The 19,821-nt window shown below is 42.6% G+C and overlaps 1 protein-coding gene across 4 annotated transcripts in view; it reads right to left on the bottom strand.

Annotated features, from left to right (window-relative positions):
* The window catches only part of EPAS1 (endothelial PAS domain protein 1), a 202,220-nt gene that overhangs the window by 159,573 nt on the left and 22,826 nt on the right, over positions 1 to 19,821 (bottom strand). For 2 of the 4 annotated variants that reach the window (XM_084828985.1, XM_084828989.1), the window contains exon 2: positions 17,330 to 17,430. The exons of the other annotated variants lie outside the window; for them this stretch is intronic. The gene's annotated coding sequence lies outside the window, so the exon portion shown is untranslated. The remainder of the gene's footprint in view (positions 1 to 17,329; positions 17,431 to 19,821) is intronic. 4 annotated transcript variants of the gene reach the window in all.

Genomic DNA, 19,821 nt, shown 5'->3' with positions numbered 1-19,821 from the left:
TGAATATAGAGGTCCAATTCTAGTCTACCTTAATATTTGTTTATTTAGAATTCTCAGGGTGCATTTCCTTTAGGAATGTCTTTAGCCAGCATGTCCATCTCGCAGTGTTTGAAACATATCTCTCCTTGCACATTTGTGCTGTTCAGAATTTAAGCACTGATTCAAACAAATGGAAAATGTTGAACGTGATAACGTAGATGATATACAACAGGTCTCAATCAAGATTCACAATTTATGCTGAACTGTTTTAATATCATAAAATGAAATTGCTTTAAATATATTTATAATATTAGATATAAAATATAGATATATATTCTCATCTATTCATTTGAAGTTTATTACATTTATTTATTTTATTAAAAACATTCACTCACTGTCTTTCAGTTAAAACTTCCATGGAGGCTTACATGCATATAAAAAAAACAAAATTAAAATACTGTCTATAAAGGCAACAAAGATCAACAGCAGATGCAGTAAACTGCAGCAAGCAGTTGTCACAAATCAGCAGTCAAAATATCCCAAAAGCTCAACAAAAAAGGTTCTCCTTGGCCTGAAACCCAAGGGCCACCAAGGAAGGAATGAAGCAGACATTCCATAGGGAGAGTGTTCCACAGTTTTAGTGCCTTCGCAGAGAAGACCCTCTTTATTTATCTGGAGTTATTCCATAAAAGTTGAAAGATATTTGTATATAATGTATACAATCCTCAATTCCTTTTTCAAAGTTCCTTCCACTTTTATAACCCAAATATGGTATTAATGACCTTGAACTTCATATACTGATCATTTTGCTTGAGGGACCTGCAAAAGTATTAAATCTTTTCAGTTTGAGGGGTCTACAATAAAACTAAACTTTTCAGATTCAGTAAAACCCAAAACATGGGGCTCACTTTTAAAGTCTTTCGCTTTTGCTACATAGATAAATCATTTACTTCCTCTTCTTTTTTCTTAAAACAAACCAACAAACACAAATATGAAACAAACTCCAAATATGGTGTACATATGGCTTCTTTATGAAACCTTGGGAAACCTGGCTAAGGATGATCCACCATAGCAACGGTAATCAGACAGCAAATAAAAAAAAAATCGTCCAGTGTGACTATATATTCAGCTCAAAAAGGTATGGCTCTCATTTAGAAAATGACAGTGTTCCTTGCTGTCATTTTAATCTGTAGAGATATGGCGTGCTGAGTTCAACAAAGAAAATGATGTGCACTTTCCCCCTTTTTCCCCATGAGTGACAATTACAGTCACTATAATGAAAGGATTAATCCATATCCAGGTATATTTCCATTATTATTTCATAAACATCTGTCCCTATTTATCCCAAAGGTTAAAGTGTTTGTTTTTTTCAAAGTTGTTGTTAATATTTATACAGCACTGTGAACTTGCATGGCGCTTTGCTGAGTAAGACACAAGGTCCTGCCCCAAGGAGATTACAGTATAAATTTGGACAGTGGGGAAAGACCACAGAAGAAGGGCAAGAAGACAAGGTAACAGGGGGAAAATATGCATGAGTTCAGCTACACTTGGAGCCTCCAAGGTGATGCCCATGGGCACCAATAGGCTCACAGATATCTCTCTTGCTGCCTGCCAGGCTACCCACCCCTCATTATTTTTATTTTATTTCTTAAGATGTTTTTCTTTTTCTTTTTTAACTGAGACACTGGTATGCTGCAAAGCAAAGTGCTACCCTCCCGTGCCATCTTTATTTGGGTTCCAAAGGGTTCTGGAGCTCAAAGCCCACCTCTGCCTTGTACTTAGGTTCTTAGGCAAGTTACGATTCTTTTAGTCTCATCCGTTTTGTGACCGGCCATGCCCACCATGGCAGCCATTTTATGAATGGGCAAACCCCACCTCCATGGCAGCCATGTTGTGAGAGCACTCACAACACTCTCTCAAAATCCCAAGTATGCCCACTGACCCAGAAAGGTTGGGGACCCCTAAACATGTACTTTCAGCTTCAACAGGAGATGAAGAGACCAAAGGGTAGGCCAAAGACTTCACAGTTGAGATGGGTTTTGAAGAGAGAGAGAAGCTGGGCAGAGTTGGGGTCAGCATAGTCAAGGGCCTGCAGAGGTCCACTCCTGGCAGGGGGCTCAACACTTGAGGAATCTCTGGCCTCTGGTCTTTCTCTTCCTCATTCTTGCCCAGTTGCCTGCCCTATTCCCTGTGGCCAAGGAGTGGGGGAAAACCACTGCCGCCTGCTTATTCACTACCCTCTCCTCTGAGCATCAACTAGGATTGGACTGAAGCTGGTCCAAGCCCACCGCCACGCAGAGACAAAGGCAGCCAAGCCACCAAGCCCTCCTCCTCTCTGATATTGTCACTCATCCACTTTCTCCCAGAGGCATATGAGTGAAGAGCAGCCTGCATACTTGCCAGCCCTATGCCTAAAAAAGTAAATATAGGCACCCCTATACACATGCATGTGCGCACACACACACACACACACACATATATATATGAACTCAGTGTTGTAAAAATATAAAGCAGCCCGAGTGATTTCTCCAGCAGCATTGCCATGAACACTTACTCCCCTTCTATTATTCCAGCACACCTGCATAACAACAGCATCTGCACGTCTTTGCGGTAGGCCATTCAAGATAATGAAAAATCTATAGGAAAGGAAAGCTGGCACCTCAGATTTGCAAACAAATGTATTTGGGATGATGCAGTCTCACAGAATTTAGTGGCTCTCAACTTCTAGGGATCGGTGAGAATTTCATTTCAGTTTGTTTTTCATAAGAACATACCGACATTCGCAAAAAGTCTTCATATTTGGGATGGAAAGGACCTGAGATTTAAAAAGTGTGACTGTGAGAGAAATGGAAACTGAGAGATTTGTCCATCTAGGCCCAGGGCTTTAAGGGCTTAGCTCTTAAGAGTCTAGGTCTGAATCCCTGCTTAGTCAAAGGTGTTGGTAGTGCTGCATTAGGGTTTCCACTGCTTTTTTCTGCAAGCTCCTCATCTTTAACAATTATATGGAAGGAAGATACAATGTTGTCTTCTCCACGCTGGGTATTGCTGTACTTATTGAAACTGGCTGATGCACATGGGTGAGAATTTCTTTCAGTTTGTTGTTGATAGGAATTTATCAAAATTTGCAAATTTCTTTGTATCTGAGATGGAAAGAACTTGAGATTAAAAAAAATGAATGTGGGAGAAAGCAAAACTGAGAGATTCATCTATCCCTGTCAGCTTCTGAGGCGATGCTTAGAGACAGAACACCTTGATCCACCTGTCCTGGTTAGCCGCCATTAGCACATCACTTACACTAGGATAATGCTACATTCGGCACTGTGTAGATTTAAGAGCAATCCAAGTTGAACTGCACACCGCAAACTAGCACTGCAGTTCTAACAGCAGATATGATGCAGTCCTCAAAGCTCTCAACCAGGCTAATAACCAAAATGTTTTGATGTAACGAGTCTAAGGATATCGTGTGTGGGTACTGGCAAGCTGGGGGGTGGGGGGATTTTTGTTGGCATTTTAAAAACATTTAACCCACCTTATGACCCTATAGTGCCCTCAAGGCAGTTTTATGAGAACTGTAAAAACAAAACCACGATATTAAGGCAATCTACACCAAGCAGAAACCTAAATATAAGCTAAGGTTACGATTCTATACACATAGTTGAGAGCAAGCCACCCTTGGCTCAGTTGGGCTAACTTTTGAGTAAACATGCAGTTGATTAGGCTGTAAAGCTAAATGACAGTTTTAAATATAAAAATAATAAATACATGTTGATTAAGTTTTATAAATAAATAAATAAATACATAAATAAATAAATAAATAAATGGAATGGACAAATCTGTCTATTTTGATTTCTCACAGCTTCTCATTTTCCCAATTTTTAAGTTTGGTTCATCCCGAATTTTGAAAATGTTTCCAAAAAGTTTGCATGAAAATTCTTGTGCACATCTCTCCTAATACATGAATTTAGGGTAAATAATGTTGCCTAATATACACATTTTTGAAAGGAATTTTTTGCAAGCAGTATGCCTATATACACCAATTGGGCCATACACAGGGAACATGGGAAGAAGGGTGCTGTTTTACTCATGTCCTGCTTGTGGGTTTCCTGGCTGGCCACTGTGTGAACAGAATGCTGGACTAGATGGACCTTGGTCTGAGCCAGCATGGCTCTTATGTTTTTATGCTCTTAATTTTCCTAATAGAATATATTTTGAACATTATTTTCACTAATATATACCTTTTTGTAGGAATTTTTTAATTAGAGAACTCCATTACAAAATTTGGAAAAGAACTCTTAACAGAGAGAAAGCCCCATTGAACTCCTCGGGACTTACTTTTGAGCAAACATGCATAGAACTGGGCTGTGAATCCTGCCCTGTTAGGCTGCTCAAAGCCCACTGGATTCAATGGGCTGTTTTGATTATTATTATTGCAATAGAAAAGAGGGATACAAATAATAAATGAAACTAAAACTAAACTAAAATAGAATTGAAGTATGAGAAGTGCTTGTTAGATTGTAATCACTCCCTCTAATAGTGAAACTCAGGTGGTAAGTGCCAACAGAAATGGAGCCAAAACAGAGCCATTGAGAAGCCACAGAGGTATTGACATGCGGAGGGGAATCCCAAAATTTGCAGGACTACAAAAAAAAAAAAGTTTAAAAAATTGAAGGGGGGCAACAACAACAACAACAACAACAACAACAACCAAAACAAGCCCAAAGATGACTGAGAATGGACTAGAACGGCTAGCTGGAAGCCCGAACAGGAGCATTCCTGTTAGGAGGGAGGACACACTGCATTTTGTTACAGGTCCAACTTGTCATGGACTGTTGAGGAATCAGTAGTTTCCATGTTTACTTTAGTGCTTTTCAAAAGCTTTGATTTCCTCCACACCCCACGCACCCCACTGTGCAAAATATTTGCTTAGCTATATATATGTGCTGAGGGTGGAATTATAGTAATACAGAATTAAAACCTTCCATGTTTTGCATATCAGATAACCTTTGTGGTTGGCTTTTGACCCTTCATGGGTTCAACCTTGTATTGGGCTTAAAATACATGGCTCTATGGCTAGAAACACGGCCTACCGATTTTACAATGTCTGACTCAGAAAGCCTCAAACTGCTGCCATATCTGCATGAGCAATGTCACCTAACAGTGTCACCCTGAGTGACTCACTGGGGCTTCTCAGGTAAGCCGGCCTACTTGGCCAAGAGTTTGAGACATGTGCCATGTTAACAGCAGAACAGCCGGACCAAATGCACACAGTTATAACAAGCAGTGAGGAAATATTATGCAAGACCACAGGAAGTCAGAGGAGACAGTATTCTGGGCAGGCCTGGCAAGCAGTCTGTGTGAACTTCAGCTAACAAGCAGACCTCGATCATTGGCGCCAAATCGAGCAGAGAACATTCCTAATGCTTCTGAGGATAATGCTCCACATGTCTTTGCCAGTGGGCTGTACTCCAGAATGTTGTGTACCTGACGGAAATCAGATAAACTAACTCAGGTCTCTCTCTCTCTCTCTCTCTCTCTCTCTGACTTTGCCAACTGTTCTTTTTTTTTGGTTGTGGGGAGGGAAAGGAGAGGGGCATTCATTCAATATTTGTTAAAGTGGGAAATACATTGCTCAAACAACGGCTTTGTTAATTGACTTACCTCTCCCACTCTTAGCTATGGTAAATAACCTTACAAAGCAAAAAACAAAAACATTTTTCTCAATTAATTCCTGTTTTCCATGTACCTTTGCCCATGGCTCTATTGAATTTTCAGCCAAAGTGAACCCAGCTGGTGAGTATATTGTTGCCTGATATGTGATTGCTTGCACAAATACACTGTTCTTCAGAGGTTCATTGGTCAGCAACTGGTCGGTAGCTAATTTTGCTAGGAAGACCACACTGAGAAGGGAGGAAAGGGAAGATGGTATCCCACTTCCAAAGATGAACTGCTGCCAAACCCCATTTGCACAAATGCTGTATATCCACATCCATCTTTTTAGTAATTAGGGCTAGCAATTTGGAATCTGGAAGACAAACTGAGAGGGCTGGTTCAGCCTACTTGTTCAACCACAGTTTAGTAATTAGAAGTCCTATGTCCGAATACCTGAAAATATGTACAGAGTCCTATTAATTCCAGTTGAATGTCATAGAATCATAGAATAGTAGGGTTGGAAGGGGCCTATAAGACCATCGAGTCCAACCCCCTGTTCAATGCAGGAACCCATGCCAAAGCATCCCTGACAGATGGCTGTCCAGTTTCATCTTGAATGCCTCCGAGAGCCCACTACCTCCCCAGGTAATTGGTTCCACTGTTGTATTGCTCTACAGTCAGGAAGTTTTCCCTGATGTTCAGCCAGAATCTGGCTTCCTGTAATTTGAGCCCATTCTTCCGTGTCCTGCACTCTGGGATGATCGAGAAGAGATCCTGGCCTTCTTTGTGACAACCTTTCAAGTACTTGAACAGCACTATCATATCTCCCCTCAGCTTCTCTTCTCGAGGCTAAACATGCCCAGTTCTTTCAGTCTCTCCTCATAGGGCTTTGTTTCCAGTCCCCCGATCATCTTCGTTGCCCTCCTCTGAACCCTCTCCAATTTGTCTGCATCCTTCTTCAAGTGTGGTGCCTAGAACTGGACACAGTACTCCAGATGAGGCCTAACCAGTGCTGGGTAGAGGGGAACTAGTACTTCCCGGGATTTGGAAGCTATGCTTCTATTAATGCAGCTCAAAATACCATTTGCCTTTTTTGCAGCCACATCATATTGTTGGCTCATATCCAGCTTGTGATCGACAACAATTCCAAGATCCTTCTTGCTTGTAGTATTGTTGAGCCAAGTATCCCCGATCTTGTAACTGTGCATTTGGTTTCTTTTTCCAAGGTGCAGAACCTGGCATTTATCCCTATTAAATGTCATTCTGTTGTTTTCTGTCCAACACTCCAGCCTATCAAGATCACTTTGAATTTTGTTTCTGTCTTCCAGGGTATTAGCTATTCTGCCCAATTTGTGTCACCTGCAAAGTTGATCAGCACTCCATGCACCTGCCCCTCCAAGTCATTCATAAAAATGTTGAAGAGCACTGGGCCCAGGACTAAGCCCTGCGGTACCCCGTTCGTTACCTCTCCCCAGTTTGAGAAGGTCCCATTGAAAAGCACTCTTTGAGTCCGATTCTGTAGCCAACTGTGGATCCACAAGATCGTTGTTTCATCTAGCCCATTTTAGCTAGTTTACTTATCAGGATATCATGGGGCACTTTGTCGAAAGCTTTGCTGAAGTCGAGGTATATTATGTTCACAGCATTCCCACAGTCCATAAGGGAGGCTACGTGATCAAAAAATGAGATCACATCACCATGAGGTCTGGCAGAATTTGTTCTTGACAAATCCATGTTGGCTTCGAGTAATCACTGCATTGTTTTCAAGGTGCTTACAGCTTTATAATCTGCTCCAGAATTTTCCCGGAGATTGATGTCATACTGACTGGTCTGTAGTTCCCAGGTTCCTCCTTTTTGCCCGTTTTGAAGATAGAGACAACATTAGCCCTCCTCCAGTCATCTGGCACTTCACCTGTCCTCCATGATTTCTTTAGGGATGTATGAAAGGGACTTACCTTGTCCCGCAGCTTTTTTTGCGGTGGGGGGGAGGCACTTCGCTTCTCCCCCCGAAGTTCATTCGAGGGGGGGGTGTCTTCCCGAAATTCAGGCCGGGCGGGAGGCGCCCCATCCCTCGCCGGCGAAAGTCAGGCCAGGTAGAAGCGCCCCGTCTACCCGGCCGCGAAAAAAAACCCAAAAAACACCACCCCCGTGATAGGCTACATTACATAGGGATGGCGGAGAATTTCTCCCCGAAATTTCGGGGGGCCGAGCGCCAACGTGTTCAGCCCCCTGAAAAAGTTTTGGGGAGAAATTCTCCGTACCCCCCCGCCCCCCGCATGCCCCCCGGGACAGGACTTACCTTTCCCGAATGTCCCTCCCGGCAGCGGGTCCCGGCGGCGGTTCGTCGGGTCTTCGTCAGGGGCCGCCGCCATTCCAATAAAACTAAAAAAAAAAAACACCCCCGTGATAGGCTACGTGACGATTAACGTAGCCTATCATGGCTAGATTTGCAAAGTCAGCCGTGATAGGCTACGTAAATCGTCACGTAGCCTATCACGGATGACTTTAAAAAAAAAAAAGCACGTACGGCTAATGGCGGCCCCCATAGGGAGCCACCATTCACGTTCCTTATTTGGTCGCTGTAGTCTACGTAAAGATTACGTAGACTACGGCGAAAATAAGGGCAACACTATTTGCGTTGCCCTTATTTTCGCTGTAGTCTACGTAAAGATTTACGTAGACTACAGCGACCAAATAAGGAATGCAAATGGCGGCTCCCTATGGGGGCCACCATTTGCGTACACGCTTTTTTTTTTAAGTCACCCGTGATAGGCTACGTGACGATTTACATAGCCTATCATGGCTGACTTTGCAGATCTAGCCGTGATAGGCTACGTTAATCGTCACGTAGCCTATCACGGGGGCGTTTTTGTTTTTGTTTTACTTTTTATTTCGCGGCCGGCCGAGGCGCCTCCTCCCCGGCCTGAATTTCGGCCGGGCGAGGCGGGAAGCCTCCCCCCCGGCCTGAATTTCAGCCGGGCGAGGCGGGAAGCCTCCCCCCCCGGCCTGAACTTCGCGGGGAGAGCAGTGAAGCACCTCCCCCCCACCGCGAAAAGCTGCGAGACCAGGTAAGTGGCTTTCGTGCACTCCTAGCTATGTAATGATTAACGTGGCCTATCACGGCTAGATTTGCAAAGTCAGCCGTGATAGGCTACGTTAATCGTCACGTAGCCTATCACGGGTGACTTTGAAAAAAAAAAAAGCATGTACGCAAATGGCGGCACCCATAGGGCGTTGCCCTTATTTTCGCCGTAGTCTACGTAAATCTTTACGTAGACTACAGGGACCAAATAAGGAACGCAAATGGTGGCTCCCTATGGGGCCCCCATTTGCGTACGCGCTTTTTTTTTTTCCAAAGTCACCCGTGATAGGCTACGTGACGATTAACGTAGCCTATCACAGCTGACTTTGCAAATCTAGCCTTGATAGGCCACATTAATCGTTACATAGCCTATCACGGGGGTGGTTTGTTTGTTTTTTTAACTTTCCTTGTAATGCCGCCCCCGCCCCTGATGAAGACCTGATGAACCGCTGCCGGGACCCGCCGCTGGGAGGGACATTCATGAAAGGTGAGTCCCATCCCGGGGGGGGCGGGGGGGCGGAGAATTTCACCACTGATTTCGGGGGGCCGAATGCGTTGGCACTCGGCCCCCCAAAGTTTCAGGGAGAAATTCTCCCCCATCCCTAGATTTCTTAAAGAGAACAGACAGTGGTTCTGAGAGTTCTTCTGCCAGTTCCTTTATTACTCTAGGATACAGTTCATCAGGCCCTGGAGATTTGAACTCATTCAGAGTAATTAGGTGTTCCTTGACATATGCCTATCGATCTCAAGCTGCAATTCTGCCCCTTCAGCCTGTACTTCGCCTTTGCCAGGGGGCTGATAGACCCTCTTTCAGGAGAAGACTGAGCTGAAGTAGGAATTGAGCACTTCTGCCTTTTCTTTGTCATCTGTTATCATTTTGCCATCCTTATTTAATGGTTGAACCACCATTTCTTTTTGTTTTTTACTATGCACATATCTGAAAAATCCTTTGTGTTGCTTTTAGCATAGCATCCCTTGCTAACCTTAGCTCGTTCTCAGCTTTAGCCTTCCTGATGCCATCCCTGCAATTCTGTGCTACCTGTTTGTACTCTTCCTTTGTAGACTGGCCTTCCTTACACTTCCTATATGTGTGCTTTTTTGTTTTCAGGTCATCTCTAAGATTTTTGTGAAGCCACATTGGCTTCTTCTGGTGTCTTCCGCCCTTTTTCTTGTTGGAATTGTTTGTAATTGTGCCTTGAGAATTTCCTTTTTTAAAAGCTCCCACCCATCTTGGACTCCTTTTCTCGTTGTTCTGAGTTTATTAAAAGTGGCTTTCCTAAAATCCAGAGCGTTTGGCTACACTTGGCTTTTGCTTCCTTTAGAACCAAGAACTCAAGTACAACATGGTCACTTTCCCCCAGAGTTCCCTTAACTGCTACTTTATCCACTAAGTCATCTCTGTTGGTTAGGATCAAGTTAAGGACAGATGATCCTCTAGTTCCTTCCTCCACTTTATGTAGGAGGACGTTATTAGCAACACAAGTCAGGAATTTCTTGGAAGGGCCATGTTTTGCAGAATTTGTCTCCCAACAAATATTGAAGGAATATTGAAATACTGAAGCCCTTGAAATATTGAAATTGAAGTCCTCCATTACTACTATATCTTGCTTCCTTGAAACATTGGCAATTTGCTTTTCAAAAGTTTCACCCTTGTCTTCTCCTTGATTGGGTGGCCAGTAGTAGACTCCGACCACCATGTTCCTTTTATTCTTTGCTCCATTTATTTTAACCCAGATGCTCCCGATGGCACTACCGAACTCATTGGGTTTTGGGGAGCTGCAGATACTATTTGAAAGTTGCATTAAGAAGAGGGAGAGAAATCCTAGGTTTGGCCCAGAATCTTTGGCTCTGATCCTCCTAAAAGATAGTGATGGGTAGGGTTGGAATTCTGTGCATACTTACCAGGAAATAACAGGGCAATCCTATGGTTCCTGGGTGAGAAAAACCCTTCTGAGGCTATATTTAAAAATGGCATTGCCACAGAACTAGGGTAGCTATTTACATATTGGCAACAAGAAGACAAAAGAGGACACAAATCTGCATATAATTGGCATATGCTGATTGATATGCATGGGGCAAATTTAGAAACAATGGCTATAATTTAAATAGAAATACAATACCTCATTCTTGCTACAGAGGGGAAGACTTGTGACCAGGTGACCTGTGTGGTGTGCCTCCTCAGTCTGCTGTTCAGGCGCTAACTGTTGATGGACAACTTCAAGGCTCATGCTCTCCTTTCTTATAGTTCTTTATCTTTACTGGCCTCGGACAGCACATTGTTAAAATATGGAATTCGCTGCCACAAGACATACTGATGGCCACCAATTTGGGTGGCTTTAACAAGTGGTTAGACAAATTCCTGGTGGAGAAGGCTATCAATGGCTACTAGTCCTGATAGCTACATGCTACCAGTATCAGAGGCAGTATGCCTCTGTACACCAGCTGCTGAGAAACATGAGTGGGGAGGGTGCTGTTGCACTTAGATCCTACTTGTGGGTTTCCCGTGGACAGCTGGTTGGCCACTGTGTGAACAGAATGCTGGAATAGATGGACCCTTGGTCCTATTCAGCAGGGCTCTTCGTATGCTCTTCTGTTCTTATGACAGCCCTTCAAATAAAGGACTGACCTCTTTAAAGAAAGACACATGGACACCCTACACCAAACCTATGTTTACTCTTCAAGATCACATTACAAGTGACCTCCTTATTATTAACAACTTGAAGGATGCTGCAAGATTTCTTGTGGCTGGGAAAGCACCCTAGAATGACCACTAATGTTATAAGGGCACAATGCTATGCATGTTTAGACAGGAAAAAAGTCCTACAACTTCCAGCATGGCCCACCCAGCTGTGCTGGCAGGGGAACACTGGGAGTTGAAGAACGTTTCCCTGCCTAAACATGCATAGCAGTGTACCCTAAATCACTTACTGATGGTGGATTGTCATTTCAATCAATATGTACACAGCCCAGGAACTGCGGTTATTGGGCAGTTTAAAAGTACAGAAAATAAATAAATAAAATTGATATTATCACATGGCAATGTTAGGTCAGGTCACTCGAAAGGTTGGTAAGCAGAAGAGAGATTTTTGTTACGTGAACACCAGGATGTTTCCATTCCTCTTCAATATATGTTAAGGCACAAGTGATGGCGTGGGCACCTGATTCCATCTGGGAATCCGGCGGAGTCCCCCCCACCAGCACCCCTGAGCCCTGCTTGCTGAACCCCTGCCCCCGCTCACCCCCTGCCTGTGCTCATTGAGCTGCCCACACTCACCCCAGGGGCCTCGTCAAGCTCCGCGGTCGCCATTTTTTGAGAAATACATACAACGGCAATCGCAAAATTGCACATACTTGAGTATGCACGAAAATGCGCATTTTTGCAAATTTTTGTGTATTTGCATATGCACAAAAATGCACATTTTGTGAAAATGCACATTTTTACACACACACATATGCACATTTGCAAAAATGTGCATTTTGCACATACACAAATATGCACATTTTTGTGATTGCTATTTTATTTTTCAACAAATGGCAACTACGGAGCTCACCAAGGCTGCTGGGGTGAGTGCAGGCTGCTCGCCAAGCATGGGAAGGGCTTGAGCACGGTCCGGGGACCGGCAGCAGGAGCTGAGTGGGCGCCCAGAGAACCCGGACAGGGGTAGGCTCACACATCCCTATATGGCACTGCCGTTAAAAAAAAAAAAAAAAAGACATCAAAATTATTAGATGTAATCTCTATACAAGAATTTTATACTGTATCTGGACCAAGTTCAGGAGTAAAAATTCTGCTTTAAGCCATATGAACACAGAGGCCCAATTCGGAATGAATAGTCCAAGCTTCATAAACCATGAGAAAGTGGAAATTAACATCAGGGCTGAGCAGTCCTACCTCACCCCTCCCGTCCTCCAATCATGCACCAGCTTATTTTCCCAATGTGCTAGCGTACAGTAAACCAGGGTTTCCCAGTCTATCAATCTATCTATCTACACACACGCGCATGCACGCGCATGCACACACACAACAATTTTAGCACTCGAGTGCATTATAGTGTTCCCTACAAAGTCCACCACATATGCTGCTTAATAAATCTAAACAAGAGGTGTACACCCATAGCTGACCCAATTGTGCAAACTGGCACATGGTAGAACCCTCATAAGAGGAGACTGCAGGAATCACCTGTCTGAAAATGATCCAATGTGAAAAGCTCCCTGCAAACATAAATTTCATATCAAGAAGGCTAGGATAGACGCCTTTTGGTTGACATGTTAGCTTTCCACATGTGGGGAGCTTTTAATATGGGGGCATATTCAAACATCCATTCCCCATATGCTGTCTGGAATATTGCAGTTCTTTGAGAGGACCATACCAGTATCTGAATCAGCTTTCAGACTTTTTGGAGAGCAATGCCAGAGAAGAGCCCTGTAATTCTTTTTCTTCTCCATCTTCCACTGGAATACACTTAGGATAATTTTAATTATGCTTTCATATGTCAACTAAAATGGTTTTTCAATATATTGCATCTGAATGTAACAGAGGACCAGGGAAACTGGATTCAAACCCCTTCTCATCCACAACGCTTGCTAGGTACCTTATGTCAGGGGCTGTTCACAAAATAATCAGTGGTTTAGTGTGGGTTGTTGTTGAACCGGGGGGGTGTTGAACCATGGGTTAGCATGTTGTCTGAACCCAGGACATTTTCCGCAGGGTGGTTTGTTAATCATGCAGTGTGGTTTGTTAACCATACTGAACAACCCAACAACAAACCATGGGTTCTCAAGGTGGCTTGTTCGAGAAAAATAAGACACACTGCATGGTTATCAAGCCACCCTGTGGAAAATGCCCTGAGTTCAGACAACACGCTAACCCACGGTTCAACAAACACATGGTTCAACAACAACCCACACTCAACCACTGAGTGTGGGTTACTGTGTTGTGCAAAACTCTCTCTCTCTGCCTAATCTACTTCATGGGGTTGGTTTGAAGATTAAATTGGTGGAGGAGAACCCAGTAAACTGCCCTGAGGTCCTTGGAGGACAGCCAGAATAAAAAAGATTTTTTTTAAAAATGAAGTAATTGGATTTTTTAAAACCACCTCTCCAGTTGACTATGAATGTACAGGGGGCAGGGTGCTGCAGTTACAAATTATAACCCTGCCTCCTTGGTGCTACTTAAAAAATGAAAATATCCTCATTAAACCCTCATATAAACATTATGATTTTCTTTGATCTAAGCTGAAGCAAAGAACAAAGACATTCCAAGTTTGGTCTTAAGTCCAACAAGATGGACTAATGTTTTTTCAAAGTCTAGTAACTTCCATCAACATAAAGAACCTTGAAGAATACAAGGTAATTCTCAAGGGAGGTCTAAACATATAATCATGAATCAACTGTAAAATATATATTGGGGAAAAGTTTACATGACCTTTCCACTATTTCACATACCCTCCAAAATAAAACACAAAAAAACCAGTTTGACTATAAGTCAACCTAAGATGAAACTGAATGTTAAATGACTCTTGTGTAAGGTTCCATTGGCACCCAGATCATCAACTCCCATTTATTCTGTCCATTTTTGGAGTCTTCGGAATGTGCTGACCCATTCAGACACCAGTGCAATCACTGACAAGACCAGTTCAACTCATACACATTTCAACCAAAGTTGACACATACACTGAGTTCTCTCTGGGGAGGGGGGAGCAGGGAGGCAGAATAATGGCCATTTGAACTGAAATAGATAGATTCCATTAATCTGTGAGAATCAGAATTTTTATTTTAAAAAAGATAAGAGGAACCTTCTAATTTGATGTTTAATTTATCTAAATTTCCATCTCACCCTAATCCAAAGGCTTGGGATGAGTAATAATTGATTAAAATAGAACAGAAAAAATGCTATTATATTTTTGCCAGTTGTGGTTTCCTTCCATCCTTCAAGTCAGTAAATTGAATAAGTACCTTCACCACATCAAGAATCGAAAGCTGCATGCAAACAGGGATCAAATTTGATATATCTTCTTACTCAAATTTCATAAACATGAAGTAGGAAAGCAGCTGGAAAATGGCTAAGGCACACATCTTTGTAACACCGGAATGGTCAGATGTGAGCATGGAACACGGATTTTGCATTACTGTCTGGCTTTTTAGACATTGTAAGTACACATCTTCAGACATTTTCTGGTTGCTTCCTTACTTCTTTTTGGAAAACACAAATAGCACTGGAAACAGCTCTAAGAGATCACCCATTTGTACTTTTCCTCCCTCCAAACCTTGGAAAAAAGGAACAAGGGATCTTCAAAACTTCTGCTCCCCACTCCTCAATATACAAACAAAATAGAACACACATATCAGTAGATATATAGTACTCTGATTTGCATAAATTTTTAATAGCAAAATTTGAATTTTCTGGTCACAGAATGTGGAATTTTCTATGCAGAATATCACACCACATACATATTCATCTGATATAGCAAGATAAGCCATGGTACATTTCAACTAACATGAGCAACTGGTGTGTGTTTGTTTTTTCCTTCGATCTGGCTGCTTCTGTAAATGTCCCTTTTGGAAACAATGCCAATTGCTTCCCACTCCCACCCCCCATCATGTGAACTAGGAGAGTTTGAAGAGTCCAAGGGTTTAGGTGCTTTCAGAATGTCAACACAATTAAATAAGCAAAACAGTTACCCTTCACAGAACCAACTTCTGCTGGTAAATAAAACCCTACAAATTGAATCAAGGTATAATTTAACGTATTGTGTACATCACATTCTACAGATTCAAGATGACAACAACAATCTATGTCCATCATCCACAACAATAGGTCCATCATATCCAAGGTATATTCATTGTGCTTTAATCCCTCGGTACTTACCTAGCCAATTGTTTCCAACGGTATTTAATCTCTACAAAGATGTTGTCATAAAGGTCACATCAGAACTGATGCAAAAGCCATTGAAAATTACATGTTGCTCAATGGGTGCCACTTACATAGAGAGATATGAGGGGGTGGCATGGCAGGAAAAGTTACACTGCAGATTGCAAGATAGCATAGGTGTCATACTTTAACCACACCTTCCCATTAATTCTAAGTCATTGCCATTATTAATTGATGGTAGTAATAGGCCCAAATGGCGATCTGTGTTACTTTTTGCAAACCAGGTATGTAAGACAGAAGCTGATCTAAACAAGGTTATCAAAGCTAAGGCAAGACAAAAAGATAAGATTGGGAACCAAAAGCCAAGGCAGCTTTTGTTTCACCAAGACTAAAGAAGATGAAGCCCTCTGTTAGACTTGTTGAATTTAGAAAGCTTTAGATGACCTTTCACAATTATCTTGCAAGACAGAGATAAGATTGATGGATTTGTTTTTACTTCACACCAGCGGGCCAGCTTTTTCCAAGTCGTGTGGATTCCATGGACTTGCGGGTTGATTTTTTTTTACTTCTGGGGGGAATTTCTGCAAATGCACACTTGCGTAAGTACACTCTTGCACTAATGCACATTAGCGCCAGTGCAAATGTGCAGATGAATGAAATCTTGTACAAAAAATCCAATTCTGTCAATGAGCAAACCACAGACCGAAAGATGCCTGACAATCTGCAAAACACAGATGGAATGGTCTTAACAAAATCCATACATCCCTGCTATCAACAAGCGAACAGAAAAGTTCCAAAACACACACACAAACCAACTGCAACCAGTGCTGGCTCCACGTTGTGGAGGGCCCTTGGGCAAGGCACCCTCCATGGGCCCCCTCCCTCAATGAGTCTACCTCTGCCTGCTGTTGTCACCAGCTTGCTCCCCCTCCTCTTTCTCACCATCGCGACCACTTGCTTCCTTGACAGGCAGACAGCCAGTGAGCAAGTCGGCAGGGGCATCTCCCGCTCCTCTTTCTCACCACTGCCACCATCGTCTGAGCCAGAGCGACAAGCAGGGGAACAAGCAGGTTGCAATATTGAAGAAGAGGAACAACTCCAGGAGGCTCTTTTCAGGGGGCCCCTTCTGTGGGCCCTTGGCAGTGGCCTGACCACGCCTACTCTTGAAACCAGCCCTGACAACCTCAGCACAGCAGGGTTTTGTGCTTCCGTTTTGGTCATTTGGCGAAAGCTGCGCAAAGAGTCTCTATGTGAGTAACAAACAAAAGAAAAGTAAATGGAAGAGGAGTTTCTCCAAGACACCAATATAAAATTTCCTGACATTTCCCCACCCCCACTGCTTATTCCCCAGGGTTCCCCAGCCCTGCCTTTGAAGTCAATACATGCCCATACAAAGAGTGATTTTGACTCTGCCATTGTGACTTATTTCTAGCACACTTAATGCTCACCATTATGCAACAGTTCAGGGCAACTCTGAGAAACAACAATAGAAAGAATAGTTTTAATTCAAACATTCGAATTTATTAGTAACAAAAAAGAAGAGTGTCTTGCCAACTCTTTTGAGAGCTACGAAAAACAAAACATAAGAGGTGTAGCAACATGACAATTTAAATACTGAAATGTTCATTGGAACTTATTAATGCTGCCACACTGAGAAAGATAGTGCTAACAATTTTGCTAATAAAAAATACATGCACATAGAGAGCAAAACAACATTCTGGCATGAAAGCACCCTTTTGTCTATTCACCTGGGTAAGTAAGAGTTGCTTATGCAGCGGTTTTTCTAAATGGATGAGAGCTGTTTGAGGTATTTCCAACCCACTTTCAGAAACAAAAGCTTGAACATAGCCTGCAATAAAATAAATTAAAATATAATAATATATAAACTGTTAAAAAAAACAACCCCGATAACACCATTCAATAATAAAACTGTGAGAAAAGCAGCGGGGGAGCGGGAGACCAAAAGGGCAGATAATTACAAATCAAATCAGCGGATAAAAGGACTGGCCAAGTCTCCATTAAAAGCCATGAAAGACACGTGAGAACAGCACCAACTTTGCCTGGTGCCAAAAAGTTAACAAGGAAGGCACCTGGCAAACATGCCTGGTAAGAGAGTTCCACAGTTTGGCTGCCACCACTCAGGAGACCTTCTCTCCAGTAGTCACCTGGCCAGCTTCTTTCTCCCCCATCCCCTTTCAGACGTCTACGTTCCACAAATGATTAACAAGGTATGGATGGACAGGCAGAAGGCTTAAGAAAAAAAAGTATGACCTAGAAACATTTGAGAATTTATTTGCAAGGCCAAAAGCTATTCAAATTAATGTACAAGTCTGGGGGTAGGGGTTTGTTGTAGTCTTACTAAAAGAAACCCGGCTAAAGCCTTATAAATATAAATGAACAAACTGCTTCCACAATAGTCATCAAGGACAATCTAGTCCACAACCATTCTGTTTCCACCAGCAGCCTACCAGATTTTATTCCTTTAAAAAGGTGACATGTGCTGAAATGATAAGCTTAATTAATAGGCTGTATAGTTCACACTGCTGGAAACATCTAAGTCATCAAGGTGATTTCTTTATCACATGTGGGGGACATAATCTAATGCAAAAAAAAGCCCTGGAGGAAGCTAACAATGTAGATGGAAGGAATCCTAGATTATACCAAAAGATGGATCTAATTACTCATTTCTTAACATATACAAAAGGCTTGGGACCATGTTACTTGAAGGACTGCCTTCTCCCACATGAACGTGTCCAGCTGTTGGGATCTTCCAGAGAGGCCCTTCTCTATAGGCTACTCAGGCAGACCACTCACATGTTCTATCAACGTGTGAGTGGGGTGCCACAACTAGCCCCACCCCCAATATCACTCACTCCAACTGACACTGCCCCCTGGTGGCCATTCAGTGCAAACATCTATAGCAAGGAAGCCTTCACATGTACGATTATATGTGAGAAGGCCTCCATGCTACCTAGAACCCTGATCGTGCAAGGTTCCAGATTGCATGGAGGCCTTCACATGTACAGGTGTACGTGCGAAGGGTCCCTCCATCCCACCAGTCATTTGCAGTGTATGAATAGATGTCGGGAGCTGGGCTGGTTCGCACAGCCCCACTCACACACAGACATGTGCCTTCTGTCTTGTGAAGATTCCATGTGCATTTGGCGAGAAACTGGGAGATGGCCTTCCCAGCAGCTGCACACAGGCTATGGAACTCCTTTACAAGGGAGGGTATCTAATATAACTTGTTTATCTTAAAAATTGATCAGTTCTTTAATATGCATTTTAGTTATGGTTTGTTAATAGACCTTGAGGCACCTCTTCTTTAAGTGCTTCTTGATATTTTTTTTGGTCCAAAAAGAAAATTATAACCCAACCTTCTGACCCCAAAATGGGACCTCCGGGACAACTAGCTTTCAGAGTAAAACTAAAAACAATATAAAACCAATTAAACCAATTAAACCAACAAGCAGCATCAACAAAAATCCAACAGCAACAGAAGCACATAATAGAAGCCAAGCTAAAGCCATTTATTATGGGGGGTTCCTAACAGAATCTCTTCAGACTTTTTCTTCCTGCAATCTCTCTTGTAAACTTCAGCTTTTACTAAAACATGAAGGTCACTGAAAACGCAAGTTCTGCCGAGATATCTGATGGTCTGGATTCCAACAGAGTGCGTTGCTTAAACAACTATGGAACAAAAACATGTCTCAGTATCTCTTTACTCAGAACTTTAGAACATAATACCAGAATGTAAGAAGCGCCATGCTGGATTAGACAAAGAGTCCATCTAGTCCAGCATTCTGTTCACACAGTAGCCAACCAGCTGTCCACAGGAAGGACATGAGTGCAACAGTACCCTCCCGGCCATGATTCTGAGTAAGTGGTGTATGTAGGCATACTGCCTCTGATACTGGAAGTAGCATATAACTATCAGGACTAGTGGCAATCAATAGCCTTCTCCTCCATGAATTTGTCCAATCCCCTTTTAAAGCCATCCAAATTGGTAGCCATCACTACACCTTGTGGAAGTGAATTCCATAGTTTAACTATGCACGGTGTGAAGAAATACTTCCTTTCATCTGTCCTGAATCTCCCACCAATCAGCTTCATGGGATAACCCTGAGGTTCTAGTATTATGAGAAAGGGAGAATAATGTCTCCCTATCCACTTTTGTTACACCATGCAAGGTTTTGTACACCTCTATCATGTCTCCCCTTACTTGCCTCTTTTCTAAGAT

This window comes from Heloderma suspectum, chromosome 1, assembly GCF_057233095.1.
Source record: "Heloderma suspectum isolate Gila_16-S chromosome 1, 16-S_ref, whole genome shotgun sequence".
Lineage (NCBI taxonomy): Eukaryota > Metazoa > Chordata > Lepidosauria > Squamata > Helodermatidae > Heloderma > Heloderma suspectum.
The sequence above is the reverse complement of the archived record's forward strand: the minus strand, read 5'-3'. Positions and strand labels throughout refer to the sequence as shown.